This window comes from Arachis hypogaea, chromosome 12 (genome assembly GCF_003086295.3).
Source record: "Arachis hypogaea cultivar Tifrunner chromosome 12, arahy.Tifrunner.gnm2.J5K5, whole genome shotgun sequence".
NCBI classification, from domain to species: Eukaryota; Viridiplantae; Streptophyta; class Magnoliopsida; order Fabales; family Fabaceae; genus Arachis; species Arachis hypogaea.
The window spans coordinates 58,394,389-58,402,049 of NC_092047.1; the positions used below are offsets into that span (position 1 = coordinate 58,394,389).

The 7,661-nt window shown below is 38.1% G+C and overlaps 1 non-coding gene across 1 annotated transcript; it reads left to right on the plus strand.

Moving 5' to 3' along the window:
- Positions 1-108, plus strand: LOC112730953 (small nucleolar RNA R71). Its single transcript, XR_003166752.1, has one exon. It is a non-coding gene; the product is annotated as a small nucleolar RNA R71 (small nucleolar RNA).
- The last annotated feature ends 7,553 nt before the right edge of the window (positions 109-7,661 follow it).

Genomic DNA, 7,661 nt, shown 5'->3' on the forward strand with positions numbered 1-7,661 from the left:
AAGCATGTCAGAAGGACACTTTTTGGTCAACTGTTTGTATCTTTCCCAAGCTTCATAGAGGGATTCACCTTCTTTCTGTCTGAAGGTTTGAACATCAGCTCTAAGCTTGCTCAGCTTTTGAGGAGGAAAGTACTTGGCTAAGAAAGCCGTGACCAGCTTATCCCAAGAGTTCAGGCTGTCTTTAGGTTGAGAATCCAACCATAATCTAGCTCTGTCTCTTATAGCAAAAGGGAAAAGCATGAGCCTGTAGACTTCAAGATCTACTCCATTAGTCTTAACAGTATCACATATCTACAAGAATTCAGTTAAGAACTTAAAAGGATCTTCAGATGGAAGTCCATGAAACTTGCAGTTCTGCTGCATCAGAGAAACTAATTGAGGTTTCAGCTCAAAGTTGTTTGCTCCAATGGCAGGAATGGAGATGCTTCTTCCATGTAAATTGGAATTAGGTGCAGTAAAGTCACCAAGCATCTTCCTTACATTATTATTATTTTTGGCTGCCATCTCCTCTTCCTGTTCGAAAATTTCTGAAAGGTTATCTCTGGATTGTTGTATTTTAGCTTCTCTTAATTTTCTCTTCAGAGTCCTTTCAGGTTCTGGATCTGCTTCCACAAGAATGTTCTTATCCTTGCTCCTGCTCATATGACAAAGAAGAGGGCACAGAAAAATAATAATAATAATAGAGATCCTTTATACCACAGTATAGGGATCCCTGTGTGAGTAGAAGAAGAGGGGAGACAAAGAATGTAATATAATGGAAGAAACACAACTGTGAGGATGGAAGAGATGTGAGATGAGATGCTAGGATATGAATCAATAAATAGAATAAGATGGGGGAGGGATAATTTTCGAAAATTATTTTGAAAAAGAGTTAGTGATTTTCGAAAATGGTTTTTGAAAATTGTTAGTATTTTTTTCGAAAATTTTTTTTTTTAAATTAAAAATAAAAATAATTAGTTAATTAAAAAGAAATTTTTGAAAAAGAGGGAAGATATTTTCGAAAATGAGAGAGAGAGAGTTAGTTAGGTGGTTTTGAAAAAGGTAAGAAACAAACAAAAAGTTAGTTAGTTAGTTGAAACAAATTTTGAAAAGATAGGAAGTTAGGAAGTTAGAAAAGATATTTTGAAAAGATATTTTTGAAAAAGATAAGATAAGAAGATATTTTTGAAAAGATATGATAGGAATTAGTTTTTGAAAAAGATTTGATTTTTAAAATCTCAATTAATGACTTGATTCACAAGAAATCACAAGATATGATTCTAGAACTTAAAGTTTGAATCTTTCTTAACAAGCAAGTAACAAACTTCAAATTTTTGAATCAAAACATTAATTGATTATGTTATTTTCGAAAATTTGATATAAAAAAAAGAAAAAGATTTTTGAAAAATATTTTTTAATTTTCGAAAATAACTAAGAATTTTGAAAAAGATTTGATTTTTGAAAAAGATTTTGAAAAAGATAAGATTTTCAAATTGAAAATTTGATTTGACTCATGAGAAACAATTTGATTTTAAAAATTTTTGAAAAAGTCAATCCAAATTTTCGAATTTGATGAGAGAAAAAGGGAAAGATATTTTTTTTTATTTTTGAATTTTTATGATGCAAGAGAAAAACACTAAAAAGATGCAATGCATGAAATTTTTAGATCAAAACAATGAATGCATGCAAGAATGCTATGAATGTCAAGATGAACACCAAGAACACTATGAATGTCAAGATGAACATCATAGACACAATTTTGAAAAATTTTTAATGCAAAGAAAACATGTAAGACACCAAACTTAGAATTCTTTAATGCTTATGCACTAGGAATTCAAGAATGCATATGAGAAATAAGAAAAGACACAAAACAAAAAATCATCAAGATCAAACAAGAAGACTTACCAAGAACAACTTGAAGATCATGAAGAACACTATGAATGCATGAAATTTTCGAAAAAATGCTAGATGCATATGCAAGTGACACCAAACTTATGATATGACTCAAGACTCAAACAAGAAACACAAAAATATATATTTTTTATTTTTATGATTTTCTAATTTTTTTTGGTATTTTTTCGAAAATTAATTGAAAAAGGAAAATAAGGATTCCAAAATTTTTAATATGAATTCCAGGAATCTTGCATTCTTAGTCTAAAGCTTCAGTCCAGGAATTAGACATGGCTCACTAGCCAGCCAAGCCTTCAATGAAAGCTCCGGTCCAAAACACTAGACATGGCCAATGGCCAGCCAAGCTTCAGCATATAATTCAGATATGACATGCCTGACATACTCATTCCCAAAGGAATAGACATGGCTTTACAGCTAGCCAGGCTTCAACATGCTTCATGAAACACTAGAATTCATTCTTAAAAATTTTGAATAAAAATTTTTTGAAAACATTTTTATTTTTTTTTCGAAAACAGATGAGAAAATTTTAGAAATATTTTTGAAAATAAAACAAAAAGAAAATTACCTAATCTGAGCAACAAGATGAACTGTCAGTTGTCCAAACTCAAACAATCCCCGGCAACGGCGCCAAAAACTTGGTGTTGTTGCCGGATCCAAACTTGGCACTGATGTTACCAGACCAAAAGCTTGCCGAAAACTCAAACAATCCCCGGCAACGGCGCCAAAAACTTGGTGCATGAAATTGTGATGTCCAGGCTCGAACAATCCCTGGCAACGTGAGCAACTTGGTACGCGTAATCGTGATTACACTTTAATTATGTAAATTCATGGCTCTTTCTTTCCCTGGCAGTGGCGCCAAGAATATGGTGCCAATTCCATGGTTCACAACTTTGATACAACTAACCAGCAAGTGCACTGGGTCGTCCAAGTAATACCTTACGTGAGTAAGGGTCGAATTCCACGGAGATTGTTGGTATGAAGCAAGCTATGGTCACCTTGTAAATCTCAGTCAGGCAGATATAAAGTGATAATGGTGTTTTCGAATATTATATAATAAAATAGGGATAGAGATACTTATGTAAATCATTGGTAGAAATTTCAGATAAGCGAATAGAGATGCTTTTCGTTCCTCTGAACCTCTGCTTTCCTGCTATCTTCATCCAATCAGTCTCACTCCTTTCCATGGCTGGCTTTATGTGATACATCACCACTATCAATGGCTACTTTCGGTCATCTCTCGGGAAAATGATCCAATGCCCTGTCACGGCACGGCTAATCCTCTGGAGGCATCACCCTTGCCAATGGCTTCATCTTATCCTCTCAGTGAATAATATGCTCACGCACCCTGTCACGGCACGGCTATTCATCTGTCGGTTCTCGATCATGCTGGAATAGGATTTACTATCCTTTTGCGTCTGTCACTAACGCCCTGCAATCGCTCGTTAGGAGCTCGTCACAGTCATTCAATCATTGAATCCTACTCGGAATACCACAGACAAGGTTTAGACCTTCCGGATTCTCTTGAATGCCACCATCATTCTAGCTTACGCCATGAAGATTCTGGTTGGAGATCTAAGAGATATTCATTCTAGCTTATTTCATGTAGAACGGAAGTGTTTGTCAGGCACGCGTTTATAAGGGAGAAGGATGATGAGCGTCACACATAATCATCACCTTCATCACGTTCTTGGGTGCGAATGGATATCTTAGAAGCGAAATAAGAAGAATTGAATAGAAAACAGTAGTACTTTGCATTAATCTTTGAGGAACAGCAGAGCTCCACACCTTAATCTATGGAGTGTAGAAACTCTACCGTTAAAAGTACATAAGTGAAGGTCCAGGCATGGCCGAGATGGCCAGCCCCCTATTGTGATCTAAGATAGCATACAACTGATCAAAGATGCCTAATACAATAGTAAAAGGTCCTATTTATAATAAACTAGCTACTAGGGTTTACATGAGTAAGTAATTGATGTATAAATCCACTTCCTGGGCCCACTTGGTGTGTGTTTGGGCTGAGCCTGAGTGTTGCACGTGTAGAGGTCCTTCTTGGAGTTGAACGCCAGCTTTTGTGCCAGTTTGGGCGTTCAACTCTGGTTTTGTCTCCTTTTCTGGCGCTGGATGCCAGATTTGGGTAGAAAGCTGGCGTTGAACGCCAGTTTACGTCGTTTATTCTTGGCCAAAGTATAACTATTATATATTTCTGGAAAGCCCGGAAGTCTACTTTCCAACGCAATTGGAAGCGCGCCATTTCGAGTTCTGTAGCTCCAGAAAATCCACTTTGAGTGCAGGGAGGTCAGAATCCAACATCATTAGCAGTCTTCTTCAACCTCTGAATCTGATTTCTGCTCAAGTCCCTCAATTTCAGCCAGAAAATACCTGAAATCACAGAAAAACACACAAACTCATAGTAAAGTCCAGAAATGTGAATTTAACATAAAAACTAATGAAAACATCCCTAAAAGTAACTAGATCCTACTAAAAACATACTAAAAACAATGCCAAAAAGCGTATAAATTATCCGCTCATCACAACACCAAACTTAAATTGTTGCTTGTCCCCAAGCAACTGAAATCACATAGGATAAAAAGAAGAGAATATACTACAAATTCTAAACTATCAATGAAACAGAGCTTCAATCATATGAGCGGGACTTATAGCTTTTTGCCTCTTGAATAGTTTTGGCATCTCACTTTATCCATTGAGGTTCAGAATGATTGGCATCTATAGGAACTTCAGATTTCGAATAGTGTTATTGACTCTCCTAGTTCAGTATGATGATTCTTGAACACAGCTTCTTTATGAGTCTTGGCCGTGGCCCTAAGCACTTTGTTTTCCAGTATTACCACCGGATACATAAATGCCACAGACACATAATTGGGTGAACCTTTTCAGATTGTGACTCAGCTTTGCTAAAGTCCCCAATTAGAGGTGTCCAGGGTTCTTAAGCACACTCTTTTTTTGCTTTGGACCTTGATTTAACCGTCAGTCTCAAGTTTTCACTTGACACCTACACGCCACAAGCACATGGTTAGGGACAGCTTGGTTTAGCCGCTTAGACCAGGATTTTATTCCTTTAGGCCCTCCTATCCACTGATGCTCAAAGCCTTGGGATCCTTTTTATTTGCCCTTGCCTTTTGGTTTTAAGGTTATTGGCTTTTTCTGCTTGCTTTTTCTTTTTCTTTCTAAATTTTTTTTTTCTATTTTTTTTTCCTTTTTTTTTTCTTTTTTTTTTCTACAAGCTTTGTTCTTTGCTGCTTTTTCTTGCTTCAAGAATCATTTTTATGATTTTTCAGATTATCAAATAACATGTCTCCTAGTCATCATTCTTTCAAGAGCCAACATATTTAACATTCTTAAACAACAACTTCAAAAGACATATGCACTGTTCAAGCATACATTCAGAAAACAAGAAGCATTGTCACCACATAATATAATTAAGCTAAGTTCAAGGATAAATTCGAAACTCATGTACTTCTTGTTCTTTTGAATTAAAACATTTTTATTTTAAGAGAGGTGATGGATTCATAGGACATTCATACTTTAAGACATAGTTACTACTACTAATGATCATGTATGAAGACACAAACATAGATAAGCACATAACATAGAAAACGAAAAACAGAAGAAATAAGAACAAGGAATGAATCCACCTTAGTGATGGTGGTGTTTCCTTCTTGAGGAACCAATGATGTCCTTGAGCTCTTCTATGTCTCTTCCTTGTCTTTGTTGCTCCTCCCTCATTGCTTTTTGATCTTCTCTTATTTCATGAAGCATGATGGAGTGCTCTTGATGTTCCACCCTTAGTTGTCCCATATTGGAACTCAATTCTCCTAGGGAGGTGTTGATTTGCTCCCAATAGTTTTGTGGAGGAAAGTGCATTTGAGGCATCTGGGATCTCATGGAAATGAGCTTCATACGCCTCTTGAGCTCCATGACTGGGCTCTCTTGCTTGCTCCATCTTTTTCTTAGTGATGGGCTTGTCCTCTTTATGAGGATATCTCCCTCTATGTCAATCCCAGCCGAATTGCATAGGTGGCAAATGAGGTGAGGAAAGCTTTGCCATGGTGGAGGACTTGTCAGCCACCTTGTAGAGTTCTTGAGATATAATCTCATGAACTTCCACCTCTTCTCCAATCATGATGCTATGGATCATGATGGCCCGGTCTATGGTAACTTCAGACCGGTTGCTAGTGGGAATGATTGAGCATTGAATAACTCCAACCATCCTCTAGCTACAGGCTTGAGGTCCAATCTTCTTAGTTGAACCGGCTTGCCTTTGGAGTCAATCTTCCATTGAGCTCCTTCACACATATGTCCATAAGGACTTGGTCCAACCTTTGATTAAAGTTGACTCTCCTAGTATAGGGGCGTTCTCTCCTTGCATCATGGCAAGTTAACGCCAACCTCACATTTTCCGGACTAAAATCTAAGTATTTCCCCGAACCATTGTAACATAGTTCTTTGGATCCGGGTTCTTACTTTGATCATGGTTCTTGGTGATCCATGCATTAGCATAGAACTCTTGAACCATTAGGATGCCGACTTGTTGGATGGGATTTGTTAGAACTTCCCAACCTCTTCATTGAATTTCATGTGGATCTCCGGATACTCATTTCTTTTGAGTTTAAAAGGGACCTCAGGGATCACCTTTTCTTGGCCACAACATCATAGAAGTGGTCTTGATGGGCTTTGGAGATGAACCTTTCCATCTCCCATGACTCGGATGTGGAAGCTTTTATCTTCCCTTTCCCTCTTCTAGAGGATTCTCCGGTCTTAGATGCCATCAATGGTAATGGAAAAACAAAAAATATGCTTTTACCACACCAAACTTAGAATATTGCTCGCCCTCGAGCAATAAACAAAAGAATAGATGAAGAAGAAGAAGAAATAGGAGAGGGAGAGGGAGATGTGGTTTCGGCCAAGAGGAGTGTAGAGGGGTGTGTTGTGTGAATTTGATGAAGAATGGAGGCTTTATATAGGGAAGGGAGGGGGGGTAAGGTTCGGCCATATGGGTGGGTTTGGGTGGGAAATTGGTTTTGAATTTTGAAGGTAGGTGGAGTTTATGAGGTAGGTTTATGGGAAGAGTGGATGGATGTGAGTGGTGAAGGGTGATGGGGAAGAGAGATTGAGGTGATTGGTGAAGGGTTTTTAGGGAAGAGTGTTTATGGGGTTGTGTGAAAGAGAGTGGTGAGAAGAAGTGAGTGGAGGTAGGTGGGGATCCTGTGGGGTCCACAGATCCTGAGGTGTTCAAGGATTCACATCCCTGCACCCATTAGGCATGTAAAAATGCCTTTGTACCCAACTCTGGGCGTTCAGCGCCAGGTTGGTGGCCATTTTGGGCGTTCAACGCCCATTTGTGTGCCATTTCTGGCGTTGAACGCCAGAACCATGCCTGTTCTGGCGTTCAGCGCCCAGAAGCTGCCCATTTTGGGCTTCAGGCCAGCACCATGCTCTGTTCTGGCGCTGAACGCCAGACAGATGCTCCTCCAGGGTGTGATTTTTCTTCTGCTGTTTTTGATTCCGTTTTCAATTTTTATATTTATTTTGTGACTCCACATGATCATGAACCTAAAAGACATATAACTAAGGAAAATATAGTTAGATAAATAAAAATTGGGTTGCCTCCCAACAAGCGCTTCTTTAGTGTCAATAGCTTGACAGTGGGCTCTCATGGAGCCTCACAGATGTGCAGAGCTTTGTTGAGACTCTCCAACACCAAACTTAGAGTTTGGATATGGGAGTTCAACACCAAACTTAGAGTTTGGTTG